Genomic DNA, 22,939 nt, shown 5'->3' on the forward strand with positions numbered 1-22,939 from the left:
AAACAAATTACAGCTCTCATGGACATGAGCCATTCAGCAGGTACCTACACAGGAGCAGGGACAAGGATTTTACTCAAGACTCTTCCTAGTCCCAAGAAAGGACAAAGCATGGAAACCCATTCTGGATCTTTCAGTTCTGAACACCTATCTGCAAGTACCAAAATTCAAGATGCTAACACTACAGCAGCTTCTTCCCATGCTGGGCAAGAACGCTTGGCTAGTCACTTTGGACCTCAAGGAGGCATACCTGCATGTCCCTATCAGACGAAATTGCAGAAGATACCTCCGCTTCATTGCAGGTTCAACACATTATCAATTCTCTGCACTGCCCTTTGGCTTATCTACTGCGCCCAGGGTCTTCACAAAATGCCTGGCACCAGTAATTGCATACTGCAGACAAAGAGGAATTCAAATATACCCATACCTGGACGACTGCCTTATTCAAGCTGAAAGCAAGGACATTCTTTTAAAGCATCTGGCATTTGTCAAACACCTTCTAAGTTGCCTAGGGTACACAGTAAATGAAAAGAAATCAAAACTAGTGCCCTCACAAAACATAATATTCCTGGGTGCCAGCTTGAATACAACGGCCCAGATGGCTTATCTCACGCCAGACAAACAACGACATCTGATTCAATATTTCAAAATAATGGCAAGAAAGACCCAACTCCCTGCAAGAAAAATTCTGCAGGCCTTGGGTTTCATGGCATCTTGCATACTACTACCACCATTTGCAAAACTGCATATGAGGAAATTACAATGGTACCTGAAAAGTGTATGGACTCAGCACAGCCACAGCTTGGAAACTATGATACCACTCATTCCCTGCCTTCAACAGGAGTTTCTATGGTGGGCACAGGCATGTCACCTCAACAAGGCTCAGCCTTTCACCTTACCCACAGCCAGGCAAACTATGACAACAGATACATCGGACTATGCCTGGCAGTGCATTCAGGGCAAATGGACGTCATATCAAAGGCATCTGCATATCAATCAAAAAGAAATGCTAGCAGTACAGAATGCCCTAACAGCTTTCAAGGACCTTCTACACCCAGGACAACTAATAATCAAGACGGACAATACCACAGTAATGTGGTACATAAACAAACAAGGGGGCACACATTCCTACCCTCTATGCAGGCAAGCAATGACCTTGTGGAACACTGCACTGCCTTACCAGGTTCAATTACAAGCACAATTCCTGCCAGGAAAGAAAAACACATTGGCAGATGACCTAAGCAGAAGCATCATGGATCCACACAAATGGAAACTAGATCCACAAGTATTTGCAATGATAGCTCAAAAATGGGGACGCCCAGACATAGATCTGTTTGCGAGCCCCCACAACCACCAACTTCAAAAATTTTGCACAAGGACCTTCTATCCATTAGCTTGGAAAGTGGACGTCCTCTCATTCAGTTGGAAAACATTGACAGTGTATGCCTTCCCTCCACTGCCTCTTCTAGCAAAGGTACTGCTGAAAGCCAGATTAGAGAGGCCACAAATGATACTCGTTGCACCAGACTGGCCACGCCAGCATTGGTATCCAATTTTAAGGAATATGGCCCACGGCCCACCATGGATTTTGCCACAAATTCCTCACCTAGCGAGACAATCAGATTCTACACAGCCAGCTCAAGACGTTAAACCTGGCTGCATGGCAAATTACCTAAACAACCAGCCAACACCTTTATCCAAAGCTGTTATGGATGTCATTCTGGAGGCCCAGCACCAGGAAAACCTATTCAGACAAATGGAAAAGATTTTGCTCCTGGAACCAGGCTAAAGGCCTAAATCCCCTTGATCCAAACATCCCTCAGATTTACAATATTTAACTGAGATGTTACACAAAGGACTTTCCTTTTCATCTTTTAAGATCCACGCCTCAGCAATTTCAGCTCATTACAGCACGAATCCTCCTTTATTCTCACATCCACTCCTAAGACAGTACCTCAGAGGGGCTAAGGACTTAAGACCGCCAAGGAGAGCTCCAACACCTACTTGGGATCTCAACTTTGTTCTGGAAAAGCTTACACTGCCGCCCTTTGAACCAGCTTTTTCAGCTGATTTAAAATTTCTTTCATGGAAAACTGCCCTACTTCTAGCAATAACCTCAGCTAGAAGGGTCTCAGAGCTACAGGCACTAATGGCAGTGGAGCCTTTCCTCATTTTTCATCAAGACAGAGTCTCTCTACGAACTAACCCTTCCTTTATGCCAAAGGTGGTATCCAGTGTGGCCCTCAACCAAACCATTCACTTGCTCACCTTCGTCCCTAATCCCCAGAACAAAGGAGAAAGACTCCTGCATTCTTTGGACATTCACAGGCAATTACGTTACTACTTGGATAAAACTAAGGCTCTCAGATAAACTGACCAGCTCTTTGTAGCCTATGCTACAGGATCACAAGGAAAAGCTGTCTCAAAACAGACCATTTCTAAATGGATAGGATATTGCATACGTTTCTGCTACTCACATCATGGGAAACCAGTACCTGCTAACATTAGGTCCCACTCCACCAGGGCTACAGCTACATCGGAAGCCTTTCTCAGGGGAGTGCCAACCAAGGATATTCTGGAAGCTGCAACTTGGAGTTCAGTGCACACCTTCACCAAACACCATCACCTGCCTCTATACTCTAAGACTAGAGCTGGTTTTGTCACTGCAGTTTTGCAGGGCCTACTAGCTTCTTCTAACCCTGTTTGACTCCACCTCCCATCCTTAGCTTTGGGATTCAGCCCAAGTGTGATGACTGCAGCAGGGTAACACGATGAACATAGTACAGTTTTATACCTATCATAAATGTAGATGTTCGAGTGTTCACCGTGCTGCAGTCCAGGTTACCCTCCCTCCATCCCCTCTGAAACAGCTGAACTTATCTCTACCACTCTATCCTATACTACCTCTGTGGTGTATTTGCTTGTGCCTAAGGGTTTTGTTTTATTTTTATATAGCTATACGTGTATGTATGTATGTATATGTATATATATATATATATATATATATATATATATATATATATAATATATTTTTTTTTTGCCTACCTATTGGGGGCACCTGACATCTGGGGCAAGAAAAACTGAAGAAAATGGCATCTGATGCCTCTTATATACCCCTGGCGCACTGACGTCAGGGAAGAAGCGACAGCAACCGATGCTGGACCAAGACTTTGGAATTCGGGCCAACTGCGGGACCGTCTGATGGCAGGATAACTCAAGTGTGATGACTGCAGCAGAGTGAACACTCAAACATCTACATTTATGGTAGGTAAAAAACTGTACTTTTTCCTTGAGGTTTCTAGTGAAGGAGATTTAGGGGTGGACAGAGGAGGTACTGTCTCTGAGAATACTTATTTAACTACTGCCCTTCCATTCTTATGTGGCCAAGAAAAAAGTTGTCCTGCCTTAAAATCCATCATATCCCTTTTTAGTCTACATTGTTTTTGTGTTTGTAGCTTCAACTTGTAAAATCTAGTGTTCTCTAGCAAATCCTCCATAGCCATCATAGCAGGTGAAACAGGAAACGGGTTCAAAAAATCTTGTTTCTTATAATTAAATTCAATAATTATTTTGATCTCTGTACATTTAAAAAAATCAATCAGTAACTTCATATAACTAAAACTCATTTAAAAATTAATTTTTTGCCAGTTTACCAATAATTCTGAATAAGTGGAGTTGTAAATTGGCAAGCCTCTTGGAAGTACTTTAAAGTGTAGGAATGCTTTCAAATGTTTCCATTGCCATTGTGATTTCTTAAGCTTTGACAATATATCCTCCAATTCTCTTCTAGCTGAGAACAGCTTCTGTATTTCATAGTTAGGTTGTTCAGCTGTCTTATTAATACAGTTGAATTCCAGTAGTAGTAGAGGATTCCCCCCTCCCCTTATAATCTGTATCCATTTGATAATATATCTTATGATTGGGAGGATTATAGTCCAATTCAATATCTGTCCACTTTGCCATGCTCCAAGCCGTGCAAGTACCAACCAAGTAAGCCCAAAAAAGTAAAAAACAACCTCACAGCTGGGATGAAGTTGTCACAACAGTACAAAAAATACACAGATTTAACACTCAGTATTTAAAATCCAGACAACAAATCAGAGTCTGGTTCCAATTATGACATCATAACAAGCTTATCCCATCAGGTGTAGAAGCTCAAACAGCAAATTACACAATACACTATATACCAATGTACAATAAAAATAAAGCTGTAATTTCTAATATAACTTAATGTTCTTCTTCATTCGGCTTTTCCCGGTTAGGGGTTGCCACAGCGGTACTCCTGTCCGCTAATGATTGGCAGTAGATTTTTACGGTGACGAGGTGCTAGCTCGACGCCCAACCTTCAACGAAGGCACGCCCATTTACACATCTTTCGAAGGCCACTCGACTGCAGGGTGGACATGCAGACTCCACACAGAAGGCGCTCCAGCCGAGAATCGAATGGGAGAACCTCTTGCTGTGAGGCAACAACGCTACCGCTGCACCACCATGGCTGCATCAATTTCTAGTATAAGCTAAATATGCATAAAATTACTTATCTACTCATCACATAGTTCTAACAGTATATTGCTTAGTCATGGCAGGATATACAAGTCAAAAGTCATTAAATATAGTTCTGTGAGACTTTAAATCAGTAAATAAAAAGGTTCAGCAGACCAATAAATTGCCAGAATTGTGATTTTTTTTTTATGTATATTTAACGTCTTACGAAGCATTGAGGAGGTTAGAAGGTAATGATTAGTGATCAGCAGTATGGTTTCATGCTGGGAAAGAGTACTACATGTGATGTTTACTCTGAGAGTGTTGCTGGAGAAATATAGAAAAGGTCAGAAGGAGTTGCATTGTGTCTTTGTGGACTTAGAGAAAGCATATGACAGGGTGCCTAGAGAGGACTTGTGGTGTATGAGGAAATTGGGAGTGGCAGAGACGTATGCAAGAGTGATACAGGATATGTACAAGGGTAGTGTGACAGTGGTGAGGTCTGCAGTGGGAGTGACTGATGCGTTTAAGGTGGAGTTGGGAATTGCTTCAAGGATCAGCTCCGAGTCCTTTCTTATTTGCAGTGGTGATGGACAGGTTTACAGACAAGGTCAGACAGGAGGCCCTGTGGACTATGATGTTTGCAGATGACATTGTGATCTGTAGTGAGAGTAGCGACCAGGCTAAGCAGACCTTGGAGAGGTGGAGGTATGCTCTAGAGAGGAGAGGAATGAAGGTCAGCAGGACTAAGACAGAATATATGTGTGTGAATGAGAGAGAGGATAGAGGAATGGTGAGGATTCAGGGAGTAGAGTTGGCAAAGGTTGATGAGTTTAAATACTTGGGATCAGCAGTGTACAGTAATGGTGAGTGTGGAAGAGAGGTAAGAAGGGAGTACAGGCAAGATGGAATGGGTAGAAAAGGGTGTCAGGAGTGATTTGTGACAGATGGGTACCAGTAAAAGTGAAAGAGAAGGTTTATAAGAGGGTAGTGAGACCAGCTATGTTATTTGGGTTGGAGACTGTGGCATTGACAAAAAGGCAGGAATCAGACCTGGACATGGCAGAGTTAAAGATGTTAAGATTTGTGCTGGGTGTGGCGAAGATGGACAGGATTAGGAATCAGTATATTAGAGGGTCAGCTCAGGTTGGACGGTTTGAAAAGAAAGCCAGAGAGGCGAGATTGCATTGGTTTGGACATGTGCTGAGGAGGGATGCTGAGTATATTGGGAAAAGGATGCTTAAGGATGGTGCTGCCAAGTAAGAGGAAAAGAGGAAGGCCTAAGATAAAGTTCATGGATGTGATGAGAGAGGACATGCAGGTGGTTGGTGTGACAGCAAGATGCAGAGGACAGGAAGAAATGGAAACCGATGATCCACTGTGATGACCCCTAATGGGAGCAGCCAAAAGAGAAGATGAAGCATTGAGGTCAATGCAAAAGCGCTTACTAAGGTATAATAAAAGCTTTAGTTTGTTTTACATAGCAATGTTTGTTGTCACTCAGTTTTCATTCTGGTTTCGCTTCTTGCATACTGGCGTGACAATTTCATCCCAGCTGTGCAGTTACTTTTACTATAAAACACTATTTGAACCTTTTATTTGTATGGATAGGAAATGTTTTTCTATGGCTAATTAAAGTATATTTGCAAAATAATAAAAACTAACTACCTTTTTCTTCATTAACCTAATATTATTGAATTTTAAACGATTTATGTATTCCAATCACCTAATCAAGAATTTAATCCTATCCATATTTACAATTGCCTTTACTAGTGAATGTATAATTTCTTTTGATACTAAGAAAATGTTAGATTTCAAAAAGGGTAATTTGCTGTATTTGCATCAGGTCTTGTCAACAAATAAAATTCACACCCCTGATTATTTAATGGCTAGATATAGTCTACAAAATTGTAACTGGCTTGATATCCAGACCCCTAAAGAGTTCTTATAACACAGAACTATAACTTCATTAGAAACACTTAAGAACAAACCCAACATTCTCAACATAACTTCTATTATTTATAATGGTTCTCTAAAAGGTATCTCATTGATATTCATCATATATAAATCTATCGGAACAGATTTTACCTTTACAGATGTCTCTTACTGGAACTGTTCAACAAAAATAAACAATGAAGAATTTACATTAATTAATAAAAAGGCTTTATTTGAAATCATCAGGAAAAAAATAACAGCTTCACCCTATTGGAAAATCTATACTTGGAAGTTCCTGCATAGGAGCTTTTTAACTCCTAATAAAATTGCCAAAGTATATAAAAAAGAAGACATGAAATGCTGGAGATATAATTAATCCTGACGCTGACTTGGTTGCACATGATTGTAAAGTGTAGAATGTTATCTGCTTTTTGGAATGATTTTAGATATTTCCGTAAAGTTATGGGTAATGACAATTGTACAATTTCTGACTCTCTCATATAGTTTAATAGGGTCTATATTATAACAACGAACGATCATATGATCGAATGTTGTTATATGGACCCCTAAATCTCGAATACTTAAAACAACGAACAACCAGAGCAGCAATTTTTTTTTTTCCCCAGGGAAAAAAATTGCTGTTCCTAAAAAAAACCCCACTAAACAAAGTGCGGGGCTTCAACCCCCCCACTTAAATATACCAACTCCGAGATCGCAGTACAGTGGAGGAAACGGCACAACCCGGACGGATGGCCCAACGATTGCTTTCCCTGGGAAAAAAATTGCTGTTCCGGCCATTTGCTATTTTGCCGGTTCTACACTTAATGTTCAACTTAACAGGGTTCGATCATCTGATCGTTCGCTGAACTGAAGTTAGACCCATTTAATATGCCTGTTCCAGAAATTATATCCAGAAATTAAATGCATATATTATGGTCAATACTAGCGATAGCAAGGAAAGTGGTTATAAAAAATTGGAAATGAGAACGCACACTCACATTTAGCAGTGAATTTGTTTATTTAGCCAAACTTGTTTGTGGTAGAGAAATTTCCATTATAAAACTGAGAACAAAAAATCTGACACACAAGCAAATTGCTTGGGAGAAATTGAAATCTTTATTAGAGAAATATTGAATGATTTCCTTTACATGTATGCATTGTTATGGACATTGTGTATAGTTTATTATATTTGTTTGTACATAGTTCGTTTGATCTTTAACTTTTTTTAAAATAAAAGCATATCTGCGTAATAAAAGTGTGATAAAGTGTGACAGGATTTGTGTTAGCTCCTTAATTTTTCAGGCTGCTTCTGGTTCGTTTGTTTCATTTTTTAAAGTGTGACAAATTAAAACCGCAAACAAAACAAGAAACTCAAAAAAAAAAAAAAAAAAACTATTTAATGCACCATAAGCACTTTAACTGTATCACCATGTTGTCATCCAACCGTGGACTTCATCAGATGTGCAACAATGGTAAATCTCACATGTTTAAATACTCTTTTACCCACAAATCAATCCACAATTAATTATATTCAATGAAAATATTTCTCTGGCCCCTGTTCTGGGCAGCTAGATTATAGGGTCTGGATGGAATATTGTTTAAAAGTTTTTTAAAGTGTATGTTTCAATAGAATTTACACAACAACGTTTTTTAGTTGGAAAACTTGTTTTTAAATAATTAAAATTTATTTCACACTAATAATTTAAGTCTCAAGGAATAGTTTATGTTTAGGATAGGGGTGATCTAGGTAGGGAGAAAAGTATAAGGAAGGGTTCATTTTTTAAGCCTTTGTATGTATTCTGTTTTTGTATAATATAAATGTAATTTTTATTGTGATTCTTTTGCTTCCACACTGTTTAATACTAAGAACTGCATGAATGTGATACATTTTTTTAAAGAATTTCCATGATTTATTACATGTAGATGTTTTATTTATGTAGTGGTACTTGGGATAATAGCTAGGGTTTGTTACTTCAGGTGACATTAATAAGAGGGTTCATTTTAATAATGAATTAGTGATAGAATAGTATTTAAATGAAGGGAAGTGGTATGAGAAAACATCTGATGAAGTCCAACAATGCAGGATGAAAAACACGGTGATAAAAGTTAAGCATTTTATGTAGTGTACTTATGTGCTGTAGTGTGTCGAGAATTAAAGTTTGGTTTTAAAGAATATTCGTAGCCTCAGTTCTGTGCCTGCACCAACCAGCATCTGAAATGTCTTGGTCATAGGTTACATTCAGTAAAGTTGTTAATCACCCTTCCAGCAATTAATTCAAACAGGATGAAAAAACATTCATTCCTGAACCATTCTAAAAATGATGGATATCAAAAAAATATCAAAATAATATAAAACGTTTATCCAAATTTTATTAAAAATGTTACTACAAAAATTTAAATATATATTAAAATATATTTATACCAGACATGGAAAATACAATTAAAATTAGTTAAAATTAAAATACACCTCTCTACATCCTGTGAACTAGGAACTCCATCTAGTGTCGAAAAGTATGCATTACAACCAAACCTTTCCTAGAATTCAAGTGCTAAAAATACTTAATAAAAATGACCAAATCTAAAAAGTTAATGCTATAAAAGAACATAACTGATGTATGTATAATAGGTTAAGTATTAACTGTATAAAAGGATCATAATCTAGCTGCTCTAAACTAAACTGAGGCTAAAGATATAGTCTCATTAAACCCTTGTGCTCTATTTGATTTTAAAATAAGCTGCCAGTAAACTTCTTTATATTCAGTTTTACATCTAACATGCATTGGTGCTTCTTCCAGAACAAAAAACTGGAACTTGGCTTGTTTACACTTCAAGGTATGTTTGTAAAGTACTTTTTTTTTCCTGACGTCATAGTAGTGTTCATATACTCTTTTGAGCTTGTGCTCAGTCTTTCCTATATAGAAAGCATCACATATCTCACAGTGGGCAATGTAAACCACCCTGGATTGTAGCAATTAGTGTAGATCCTACCTACAATATATTTACTCCTGCTCTTGAACGCTATATCAGTATGTAATATGCAAGGACACTGAGTGCAGGCCCCACATTTAGAAGTTCCAACCCTTTTATTACTTGACTTATTCACGTAAATAGTATTTCAGTCGATTAAATCTTTTATACTTAAATCCTTTGGAAAATTAATTTGAGGTGGGTTCTGAAAATACTATCTAGATCAGATAAACTGGCAAACCTTGTCCATTCCTTTGTAATAATTTTAATAGTATCGGCATTGCCATTACAATTAGTCACAAGAGCCTTCTTAAAGTCAGTCCCATTCTCAATTTTGTCCGATACCATTTTAATATGTTCATTCCTCTTCCTGAAGGTAACCATATCTTTCCCTAGGAGAGGTAAAATTCTATCCCTCCTAACTATGAAAACTTCTTCCATAACTTCACCTATCAATTTCAGGGGATACCGTCTCTCCATAAACATCTTTTAATAGTTCACATTCCCTAAGAAAATCTTGTTCATCAGAACTCATCCTACATATCCTAACATATTGGCCCTTGAGTATGCTTCTTTTTTGTTTAAAAGGGTGAGCACTAGTAAAATATAAATAAGAATTAGATAATGTGTCCTTTTGGTAAACAGTGAACTTAAACTCATTCGTCTCCAGTAATTTATGTATGGTAACATCCAAATAATTCATTTTTCATATGTAATTCCATATGTGAATTTTAAAAAATCTGTTGTTACTGTGGTTTGTGGTTTTCTGAAAATACTATCTAGATCAGATAAACTGGCAAACTTTGTCCACTGAATGTAATTAATTGTGGACTGAATTGCGAGTAAAATGGTATTTAAATTGGTGAGATTTTACCATTGTTATACATCTGGTGAAGTCCCTAGTTGGACAAAAGTATGCCAGTACAGTTAAAGCATTTATGGTTCATTAAATAGTGTTTTTTCTACATCTTTAGTCAAGCCTGTTCCTTCTAAAGTGCTATTTGTTTATATATTTCCTGACGAGCTACATGATTAACTTACTGGCAAAGCAACAAATCTCAATAAGAGTGTTTCTCAAGATGTTGGGGTGCATGGTTTCTTGTATACTTATTTGCCCCCTCACAAAGCTACGCATGAAAAAGGTGTGGTGGTTCCTAAAAAAAAATTGTGAGAACATCATTCATAGCACCTGGAAATACTCTTGCTTTTCCTTCCATGCCTAAAAAGCAGCTACTGTGGTGGAAAAAAAACACCATTTTACAGAATCCGGGCACAAACTTTTATCTGCCATAATCCGACAGGACCACCACTGCAGACAACCCACACATAGCCTGGGGGGCTTAGTTGAGGACCGCGGAGGTGTAGTGTATCTGAATCCCAAATCAGAGATAGCTACATATCAACCAAAAAGAGTTGTTAGCTGTCTACTTAGCTGTGAAAGCCTTTAACAGAGTCTAACAGATTTGGACAGATTACACCACAGTCATGTGGTACATAAATAAGGGAGCACCCTTTTCTGTTCCTTATGCAGTCTTGCTATGAAGATCTGTCTGTTAGCATAAGACCTGAAACTGACTCTTACAGCATCCTACATTCCAGGACAGAACAATACCCTGACAGAATCCTTAATTAGGGATTTTCTGGACATCAGCAAATGGATGCTGAAGAGGGAAACTTTCCTGGACTTATCCTTTCAGTGGGAAATTCCCTCAATAGATCTTTTTGCTTCTCACCAAAACAGACAACTTCAGAGGTTCTGCTCCAGAACCCAGCAAGCAGGGATGTGGAAAATAGACACATTAATGCTCAAATGGAACAACCTTTTTCTGTATACCTTTCCACCCTTGCACCAAATTCCCAGGGTGTACTGGTAAAGGTCAGGGCAGAGACAAAGTATGATTCTCATTGTCCTGTATTGGCCAAAGCAACACTGGTTTTCCATCTTGTATCATCTCAGCAAAAGAAGATTCCACCCTCTCCCACAGGTGACAAACTTACTCAAGCAGGTCAGGGGCTCAGTATTCCATCCTCGCTTGGCCACACTCAAACTGATGGTCTAAAGGATTGGGTTTTAGCACCAAAAAATGTCATCTACCCCTCTGAGATGCTCACCATCCTTAAGGAGATAAAGAAACTCATCATCAGATTCATACTTGGCAAAATGAAAAAGGTTCTCCATCTGGTGCCATAGCAAGAACGCCATCCCACTTCAGTCAATCCTTAATTCAGTCCTACTGTACTTTTTGGGTCTGTTCAACCAGGGCTTTTCTTATTCTAGTATTAAGGTGCATGCTTGTGCCGTCTCAGCTTGCCTACACTATCCCTCTCCCATTTACTGCCACCCCCCCCACCTGAAGCTATTACTAAAGGGGGTCATTCACTTGATGTCAGCCAGAAAGAGTCCAGTTCCTACCAGAATCTCAGTTACATGACAGAAAAATTCACCCTGCCTCCCTTTAACAGGGCATATGCTGCTGGTTCAAAGATGCTCACTTGGAAGACCACCTTACTAATTGCCATGAAGGGTATCTGAGCTACAAGGTCTTAAGTGCAAAGAGCCTAAGAGATAAAGTAACCCATAGACCTAATCCATCTTGGTATCAAAACTTTATGTAAACCAGGCTATCCATCAGCCAGTCTTCTTTCCAAACCCTCTGACCAAAGTGGAGTAAATCCTTCATTCCATGGATGTACAGAGACAAATCCGGTACTACTTAGGACAAAACCCCCAAATAAAGCAGAGCAACTGTTGGTTGCTTTTATAGAGGGAATGAGTGCAAACCTGTCTCCAAACAAACCATATCCAAATGGATAGCCAGTTCTGTTAAGTTCTGTTATACTCGCCATGGAAAGCTTTTTTTTGGCCATGGCAAAACCCATTCCATCAGACACAGGTCGGCTACCACTGTCTTCCTCAAAGGACTTCCCAAACAGGCCATCCTAGAAGCTGCTGCAGCTGTACTTTGTAATATTTTTACTGGAGCTTGAGTGCACACATTCTTCTAGTCATGCACTCAAACTTGTTAAATTAAAAGAAAATGTCAAAAGTAAACATTGTTTTGCAGGTAACAAGCCCCTAGCACCTCTCCCACATCTTGACTATATTATTAACAGCAAAGCTGATGCACCTGTGAAAAAGGGAGATAACTAACTGGCAGTTAAACATCTCTTGCATTTTCTCTGAAGTACCCCATACTTCACTAGAATGTTAGTGTTGCACTTTTGCTTCAGTGTGAAATTAGCAGTGTCACACAAACGACTTGCATCTCACTGTGTTGTATTTGACCAGCTATGGCTTGAGATTTGGTGAGTCAAGTGGGTAGTGGAAACTAATAATTACAATTTCTGATGTGTAGTCAGTCAGTTATGCCCTATTTGCATTTTCTGTTTTTGTGTTCATTAGTGGTTGATTGTGACTATAAAGTGTAGTGAGGATACCAAATTACATTTCCTGGATATTGATGTACTAATTCATGAATGCACCAAATACAGCTAGGTAACTGGTCATTAAAAAATAGTTGCAGTCAAGAGTAACATTTTATTGGTTGACTACACTTATCTCTTTTATGTTTCCAGTCTGTGAAAAACTGAGCTTCTAATATTGTTTTCATGCACAGTCACAAAAACACCAGAAACTCTTGCCAGTTTTGCATGCTGCTTCAAAGGAAGTGCAATAGGTGACATTCTGAGTTGTTCTTACAGTCTTATTACTTGTTACTTGTGGCTAGAACCTGAAAACAGTCTACACCTGAATTGTGTCTTGATGATCACAGCAGTACTAAACCTCCTGCATCCTTCAGGGCAGATTGCACTGTTTTATGATCTGTTATACCTAAATGGCATGAGGGTGTTAGACTTTTTGACATTGCTCAAGGCATAATTTTCCCTACAAAATGATGCAGTTTTTCCATTTTTATTTATGTCAGTGCCCTTTCGCCTTTGGCTTACAACTGCATTACCTTGTATGCAGTCATCCTCCATGTAGGCCTTGAGACAGTTGTGGATGGTTGTGGTTAAAATACACCCTTTGGTTGTTATTGGCAGCAAGCTCCTAGACAAGAATGTTATCCTTTTTATAATATGTAAAAAACCACACGGAGTTAATGCCCTCGCTGTTGCAAGCAAATAGAATGTCCAAATATAAATACAAATAATCAGCGGCGTGAGCAATACAATGAAGGAGACCAAAAATACCATTAACAGCTGTTCAGCTAAAAAAGTCAAAACTTATAGCAGTTCGTTGTATCAAATCCTTTGGATAGAACAAGATGACATAATCCACATAGGTAAAGAACAAATAGAACTTTTATTGGTGCACCTCAGGTTAGCGCTTTCGGCATAAGCTTCATCAGACCTGAGTTATGAGATCGTACATATTGTTTAAATACTTTATAAGGCGGGAAAACGCACTTAATTACATTCAATTAAACATGATTAATTAATCAGACTGTATCCACTCAAGTTATACTAACATTTCATTCAATTATATTCAAAAAGCTCTACTAATATTTCATTTTTCATAAAAACATCTGTATTGCACAATTTATTATAACGAAACACTTTTAAAAACAATAACTTAAAAACTATACATAAAACATGCATACATCTTTTAATGCATGAAAAATATGCTATGTATTTCTAAAATAGTAAATAGTGTGCTATACATTCCTAACATAATAAAACATCCCATACATATATATATATATATATATATATTAATTTCAAATACCTATATATATTTAAGGAAGCACCTTTAATATTTCATTAATTTCTGATTTTAATTTTTCTTATTTTTAAAAAGGGTTTTATTGGTACTTTTCCATTTAAACCGGGGGCTCTATCGGCTCTCAGCTTTATAATCCACGTTGTTTCTTTGGATTCTGTAAATGTGCTTATATCTCCCCCTCTGACATTAACACATATCCTTTCCAAAATCCTAAATCTAAAGGAATGATCTGGTCCATTATCTAAGACATGCTTAGCCAAGGCATTAGTAATTGTCCCCTTTCTAATATGGTATACGTGCTCCCGCATCCTATCCCTAAGGCTTCTATTGGTTTTACCAATATAGAATGCAGGGCACGTTATATACTGGGCCAAATAAACCACATTTTGGGACATACAATTCCCTGTAGTAAACGCTCTAAAACTACCTAAACCTGTTGGATGAATAAAAATTTCTTCTGTGTCTATAAACGTACAAAAATTACATGAGTTACATGGTAATGTGATGTTAGGCCCTTCAAATTTCTCAAGGTCATTCTCATACCTATTACATAACAGTCTTTTAAGGTTCTTTTTATTCTTATATATGAACCTTGGATTGTCTCCTATAAGTGGCTTGATTTTGGGATCTACCAGCAAAATATGCCAGTGTGTTCTAATAATATCTTTTATGCTTCCTACATCAGATGTATAAAAAATTGGGTAACCAAGTACATTTCTCTTATCTGTGATATTTTGTATTTTTAAATGCTCAGGGGTATGATGTGAAAAGTTTGAAAAATAAGGAGTTGCTGCTCCATTTCTTAATTGGTGAGAATCTATCATACTACTATCTAATTCTGAATCCTTATAACCACGTGCTTTTAACCTCTGTCTCAGGTCAGATAATCCCTCATCATATTCTATATCATCAGGGGTATACCTAGACAACCTCATTGTTTGCCCCCGAATTATATTTCGGTATACATACCCTGGATGCATACTTTCTCGATGGAGTAACATATTCTTGTGGCATGGCTTTCTATATAGACCAGTATTAATTATCCCATTTTCTAACTTTTCAACAAATATATCCAAAAATGGCATTTTTACTTTAGATGTTTCAACTGTAAATTTCAAAAAGTTGGTAGACGAATTCATATTTCTAACAAATTCAACCAATTCTTGGGAGGTACCAGTCCATAAGAAAAATAAATAATCTACAAAACGCCTGTAAAAAGAAACTAATTTATTAAACTGGTTCATTTTAAACATGTACATGTACTCCCATTCAGCCATAACCAGGTTGGCGTAGCTATTGGCACATGATGTGCCCATAGCTACGCCATCCTTTTGCAAGAAAATTTTCTTATTAAAGCAAAATATATTAGATTCTAAAACCACTTCCAGGAAACTTGTTATAAGCTCTATAGTAGCCTCTGAAAAATTGGAAGTCCTTTTTAGATAGCTATTAACCATATCTATACCAGTAGAATTAGGTATGACAGTAAATAGAGACTGGACGTCCATCGTAACAAAAATATATTCTTCATGTTCCACTTTAGTGCCTAGGTACCTATAAAGGTCCAATAGGAACTGCTTAGTATCTTTTAAAATATAAATGTTATTATTTACTACTGGTCTAAGTCTATATTCAATATATAATGAAAATGGTTCAGTACTCCACCCTCTACCTGCAACAATGGGTCTCAAAGGGGGGTTCACCCTATCCTTATGGATTTTGGGCAATCCTTGTATCGCAGGTATGAGTGGAGACTGAACATCCAGGAACTGAAACATATTATAATCAATAATTTCACTTTTTAAAAGATCTAATAACATATTATGTATCCTAACTATAATAGGTTTAACATCTTCTATAGACAATGGAACATAAAAACCAGTATCACTGAGCATAACATCCATATCCCTATTATATCTTACTGTGTCCATGATAACCAGGCCACTTCCTTTATCTGCTGGTTTTAATACTACACTCATATTATTACGTAACTTCTTTAGCGCTTGCCGTTCTCTAAATGTGAGATTAAATGACTTCTTTCTATTTGAAACTTTATCTTTACCTAATCGATAGAGATCATCCTCCACCAATTTACTAAAGGCTGCTACCAAAGGCTGTATAGGTGGTACATAAGTACTAGGTTTCCTTATATTTTGTATTGTTCCTGTAGCTCTATCTTGGAACTCAATTTTTAATGATAAATTCCGAACAAATAACTTAAAGTCCTGTATAGTTTCTTCGGGATTACTAAATGTAGTGGGTATGAATGTGAGTCCTTTTGAAAGTACTTTCAGTTCATCTATTTTCAAATTATAACTAGATAAATTGTGAACTATGTTATTTTCTTCATTCCCCACATTTTTTTTGATGTTCTGAGTTTGTACCTGGTCGGGGGAGAACTTCCTCTTCTGTCGCCCCCGACTCATAGAACGTGTTCTCCCTTCCCTGGTAATGGATCTGATTGGGAAAGGGTGTTCTTTATCAAACATCCTTAAATTAACACAATCCTTCTGGACCAAAGGAACTGACTTACTAGCTGAATTATTCACAGGTACAGAGGATGAATGTGCTAATGGAACTTTTCTACGTACTACCTGTTCAGTAACTACAGATTCAATAGGCTGTGCACTGCCTCTATTAGTAGAACTGACATCCTCCACATTAAGTACACTATATTCATTCAGTGGAGACTGGCAGTTGGATATATTTGAATCACATATATTCATATTACCATCTGCCTTTGTAGGCACAGCAATAGTATCATCATTTCTCATATCAGAAACATTCCTTCCTGGATTAACATTTAAATTGCTGACTTCTAAATTAGTATCAACAGCATTTTGAATATTAGGCACAAATATATTATTTGTAGAATCATTAGTTCCTACAACCAAGATCTTATTATTACTATTGGATATATTATCAGACCATCTAGGCCAAGTGAAGATATTCCCTAATTTGAAGTCCGTGATATCTCTTTGTAATTTAACTTTCTTTTGGTTGTATAACTTCCTCTCATACTGTAAAACATTGTCTAATAAGATATTACTACAATTCTCAACAGCACTAGCTGGAAAATTCGAACAAATAGTCATATGTTGTTCTAAAATGTCCGTTCGTAACTTGTCCTCTAAAGGACCAAAGAATTTGTTCATAAGTATGTAATTGAGGCTTACCTCAATATTTAAGTTCTGCCATTCGTATAAAAGTTCAGGGAATTGTGTGGTCGTAGTAGGCATTTTGAGAATCCGTAATCCCCTGGGTATGAGGCGCCTTTGAATGCAAACGTCAAAATGCTGGCGCTGCGTTTGCATTCTTTTCAGTTTGAAAATATCGGTTTCTAATTTCTCAAAAGCATTACGTAAACCTTCACGATCAAAGACAGTCTCTATATCCACGTTATGTTCTGTTCCTTCATACAGCTCCAACGGATTCCTATCCGACCTCATGCAGTCAGCAAACCGATCCGACGCCGGTCGTGACGTATCTAACGCATTTCTTCTTCCTGATATAACATACGGTAATTCCACTGATATCGACTCTCCTTCCATCATGCCTCCGTATGGAATATAAGCTTGAGTAAATAATACAATATGTAAAAAACCACACGGAGTTAATGCCCTCGCTGTTGCAAGCAAATAGAATGTCCAAATATAAATACAAATAATCAGCGGCGTGAGCAATACAATGAAGGAGACCAAAAATACCATTAACAGCTGTTCAGCTAAAAAAGTTCTTTGGATAGAACAAGATGACATAATCCACATAGGTAAAGAACAAATAGAACTTTTATTGGTGCACCTCAGGTTAGCGCTTTCGGCATAAGCTTCATCAGACCTGAGTTATGAGATCGTACATATTGTTTAAATACTTTATAAGGCGGGAAAACGCACTTAATTACATTCAATTAAACATGATTAATTAATCAGACTGTATCCACTCAAGTTATACTAACATTTCATTCAATTATATTCAAAAAGCTCTACTAATATTTCATTTTTCATAAAAACATCTGTATTGCACAATTTATTATAACGAAACACTTTTAAAAACAATAACTTAAAAACTATACATAAAACATGCATACATCTTTTAATGCATGAAAAATATGCTATGTATTTCTAAAATAGTAAATAGTGTGCTATACATTCCTAACATAATAAAACATCCCTTACATATATATATATATATATATATATATATATATATATATTAATTTCAAATACCTATATATATTTAAGGAAGCACCTTTAATATTTCATTAATTTCTGATTTTAATTTTTCTCATTTTTAAAAAGGGTTTTATTGGTACTTTTCCATTTAAACCGGGGGCTCTATCGGCTCTCAGCTTTATAATCCACGTTGTTTCTTTGGATTCTGTAAATGTGCTTATATCTCCCCCTCTGACATTAACACATATCCTTTCCAAAATCCTAAATCTAAAGGAATGATCTGGTCCATTATCTAAGACATGCTTAGCCAAGGCATTAGTAATTGTCCCCTTTCTAATATGGTATACGTGCTCCCGCATCCTATCCCTAAGGCTTCTATTGGTTTTACCAATATAGAATGCAGGGCACGTTATACACTGGGCCAAATAAACCACATTTTTAGCTGAACAGCTGTTAATGGTATTTTTGGTCTCCTTCATTGTATTGCTCACGCCGCTGATTATTTGTATTTATATTTGGACATTCTATTTGCTTGCAACAGCGAGGGCATTAACTCCGTGTGGTTTTTTACATATTGTATTATTTACTCAAGCTTATATTCCATACGGAGGCATGATGGAAGGAGAGTCGATATCAGTGGAATTACTGTATGTTATATCAGGAAGAAGAAATGCGTTAGATACGTCACGACCGGCGTCGGATCGGTTTGCTGACTGCATGAGGTCGGATAGGAATCCGTTGGAGCTGTATGAAGGAACAGAACATAACATGGATATAGAGACTGTCTTTGATCGTGAAGGTTTACGTAATGCTTTTGAGAAATTAGAAACCGATATTTTCAAACTGAAAAGAATGCAAACGCAGCGCCAGCATTTTGACGTTTGCATTCAAAGGCGCCTCATACCCAGGGGATTACGGATTCTCAAAATGCCTACTACGACCACACAATTCCCTGAACTTTTATACGAATGGCAGAACTTAAATATTGAGGTAAGCCTCAATTACATGAGACTTATGAACAAATTCTTTGGTCCTTTAGAGGACAAGTTACGAACGGACATTTTAGAACAACATATGACTATTTGTTCGAATTTTCCAGCTAGTGCTGTTGAGAATTGTAGTAATATCTTATTAGACAATGTTTTACAGTATGAGAGGAAGTTATACAACCAAAAGAAAGTTAAATTACAAAGAGATATCACGGACTTCAAATTAGGGAATATCTTCACTTGGCCTAGATGGTCTGATAATATATCCAATAGTAATAATAAGATCTTGGTTGTAGGAACTAATGATTCTACAAATAATATATTTGTGCCTAATATTCAAAATGCTGTTGATACTAATTTAGAAGTCAGCAATTTAAATGTTAATCCAGGAAGGAATGTTTCTGATATGAGAAATGATGATACTATTGCTGTGCCTACAAAGGCAGATGGTAATATGAATATATGTGATTCAAATATATCCAACTGCCAGTCTCCACTGAATGAATATAGTGTACTTAATGTGGAGGATGTCAGTTCTACTAATAGAGGCAGTGCACAGCCTATTGAATCTGTAGTTACTGAACAGGTAGTGCGTGAAAAGTTCCATTAGCACATTCATCCTCTGTACCTGTGAATAATTCAGCTAGTAAGTCAGTTCCTTTGGTCCAGCAGGATTGTGTTAATTTAAGGATGTTTGATAAAGAACACCCTTTCCCAATCAGATCCATTACCAGGGAAGGGAGAACACGTTCTATGAGTCGGGGGCGACAGAAGAGGAAGTTCTCCCCCGACCAGGTACAAACTCAGAACATCAAAAAAATGTGGGGAATGAAGAAAATAACATAGTTCACAATTTATCTAGTTATAATTTGACAATAGATGAACTGAAAGTACTTTCAAAAGGACTCACATTCATACCCACTACATTTAGTAATCCCGAAGAAACTATACGGGACTTTAAGTTATTTGTTCGGAATTTATCATTAAAAGTTGAGTTCCAAGATAGAGCTACAGGAACAATACAAAATATAAGGAAACCTAGTACTTATGTACCACCTATACAGCCTTTGGTAGCAGCCTTCAGTAAATTGGTAGAAGATGATCTCTATCGATTAGGTAAAGATAAAGTTTTAAATAGAAAGAAGTCATTTAATCTTACATTTAAAGAACGACAAGCGCTAAAGGGGTTACGTAATAACTTAAATATAGTATTAAAACCAGCAGATAAAGGGAGTGGCCTGGTTATCATGGACACAGTAAGATATGATAGGGATATGGATGTTATGCTTGGTGATACTGGTTTTTATGTTCCATTGACCATAGAAGATGTTAAACCTATTATAGTTAGGATACATAATATGTTATTAGATCTTTTAAAGAGTGAAATTATTGATTATAATATGTTTCAATTCTTGGATGTGCAGTCTCCACTCATACCTGCAATACAAGGATTGCCCAAAATCCATAAGGATAGGGTGAACCCCCCTTTGAGACCCATTGTTGCAGGTAGAGGGTGGAGTACTGAACCATTTTCGTTATATATTGAATATAGACTTAGACCAGTAGTAAATAATAACATTTATATTTTAAAAGATACTAAGCAGTTCCTATTGGATCTTTATAGGTACCTAGGCACTAAAGTGGAACATGAAGAATATATTTTTGTTACGATGGACGTCCAGTCTCTATTTACTGTCATACCTAATTCTACTGGTATAGATATGGTTAATAGCTATCTAAAAAGGACTTCCAATTTTTCAGAGGCTACTATAGAGCTTATAACAAGTTTCCTGGAAGTGGTTTTAGAATCTAATATATTTTGCTTTAATAAGAAATTTTTCTTGCAAAAGGATGGCGTAGCTATGGGCACATCATGTGCCAATAGCTACGCCAACCTGGTTATGGCTGAATGGGAGTACATGTACATGTTTAAAATGAACCAGTTTAATAAATTAGTTTCTTTTTATAGGCGTTTTGTAGACTATTTATTTTTCTTATGGACTGGTACCTCCCAAGAATTGGTTGAATTTGTTAGAAATATGAATTCGTCTACCAACTTTTTGAAATTTACAGTTGAAACATCTAAAGTAAAAATGCCATTTTTGGATATATTTGTTGAAAAGTTAGAAAATGGGATAATTAATACTGGTCTATATAGAAAGCCATGCCACAAGAATATGTTACTCCATCGAGAAAGTATGCATCCAGGGTATGTATACCGAAATATAATTCGGGGGCAAACAATGAGGTTGTCTAGGTATATCCCTGATGATATAGAATATGATGAGGGATTATCTGACCTGAGACAGAGGTTAAAAGCACGTGGTTATAAGGATTCAGAATTAGATAGTAGTATGATAGATTCTCACCAATTAAGAAATGGAGCAGCAACTCCTTATTTTTCAAACTTTTCACATCATACCCCTGAGCATTTAAAAATACAAAATATCACAGATAAGAGAAATGTACTTGGTTACCCAATTTTTTATACATCTGATGTAGGAAGCATAAAAGATATTATTAGAACACACTGGCATATTTTGCTGGTAGATCCCAAAATCAAGCCACTTATAGGAGACAATCCAAGGTTCATATATAAGAATAAAAGAACCTTAAAAGACTGTTATGTAATAGGTATGAGAATGACCTTGAGAAATTTGAAGGGCCTAACATCACATTACCATGTAACTCATGTAATTTTTGTATGTTTATAGACACAGAAGAAATTTTATTCATCCAACAGGTTTAGGTAGTTTTAGAGCGTTTACTACAGGGAATTGTATGTCCCAAAATGTGGTTTATTTGGCCCAGTGTATAACGTGCCCTGCATTCTATATTGGTAAAACCAATAGAAGCCTTAGGGATAGGATGCGAGCACGTATACCATATTAGAAAGGGGACAATTACTAATGCCTTGGCTGAGCATGTCTTAGATAATGGACCAGATCATTCCTTTAGATTTAGGATTTTGGAAAGGATATGTGTTAATGTCAGAGGGGGAGATATAAGCACATTTACAGAATCCAAAGAAACAACGTGGATTATAAAGCTGAGAGCCGATAGAGCCCCCGGTTTAAATGGAAAAGTACCAATAAAACCCTTTTTAAAAATGAGAAAAATTAAAATCAGAAATTAATGAAATATTAAAGGTGCTTCCTTAAATATATATAGGTATTTGAAATATATATATATATATATATGTAAGGGATGTTTTATTATGTTAGGAATGTATAGCACACTATTTACTATTTTAGAAATACATAGCATATTTTTCATGCATTAAAAGATGTATGCATGTTTTATGTATAGTTTTTAAGTTATTGTTTTTAAAAGTGTTTCGTTATAATAAATTGTGCAATACAGATGTTTTTATGAAAAATAAAATATTAGTAGAGCTTTTTGAATATAATTGAATGAAATGTTAGTATAACTTGAGTGGATACAGTCTGATTAATTAATCATGTTTAATTGAATGTAATTAAGTGCGTTTTCCCGCCTTATAAAGTATTTAAACAATATGTACGATCTCATAACTCAGGTCTGATGAAGCTTATGCCGAAAGCGCTAACCTGAGGTGCACCAATAAAAGTTCTATTTGTTCTTTACCTATGTGGATTATGTCATCTTGTTCTATCCAAAGGATTTGATACAACGAACTGCTATAAGTTTTG

General features: G+C 36.7%; 1 protein-coding gene across 4 annotated transcripts in view; it reads left to right on the plus strand.

Moving 5' to 3' along the window:
* The window catches only part of ZSWIM8 (zinc finger SWIM-type containing 8), a 2,719,879-nt gene that overhangs the window by 982,601 nt on the left and 1,714,339 nt on the right, over positions 1–22,939 (plus strand). The gene's annotated exons all lie outside the window — the stretch shown is intronic.

Source organism: Protopterus annectens, chromosome 14.part0 (genome assembly GCF_019279795.1).
Source record: "Protopterus annectens isolate FY-2018-M chromosome 14.part0, PAN1.0, whole genome shotgun sequence".
Classification (NCBI taxonomy): Eukaryota; Metazoa; Chordata; order Ceratodontiformes; family Protopteridae; genus Protopterus; species Protopterus annectens.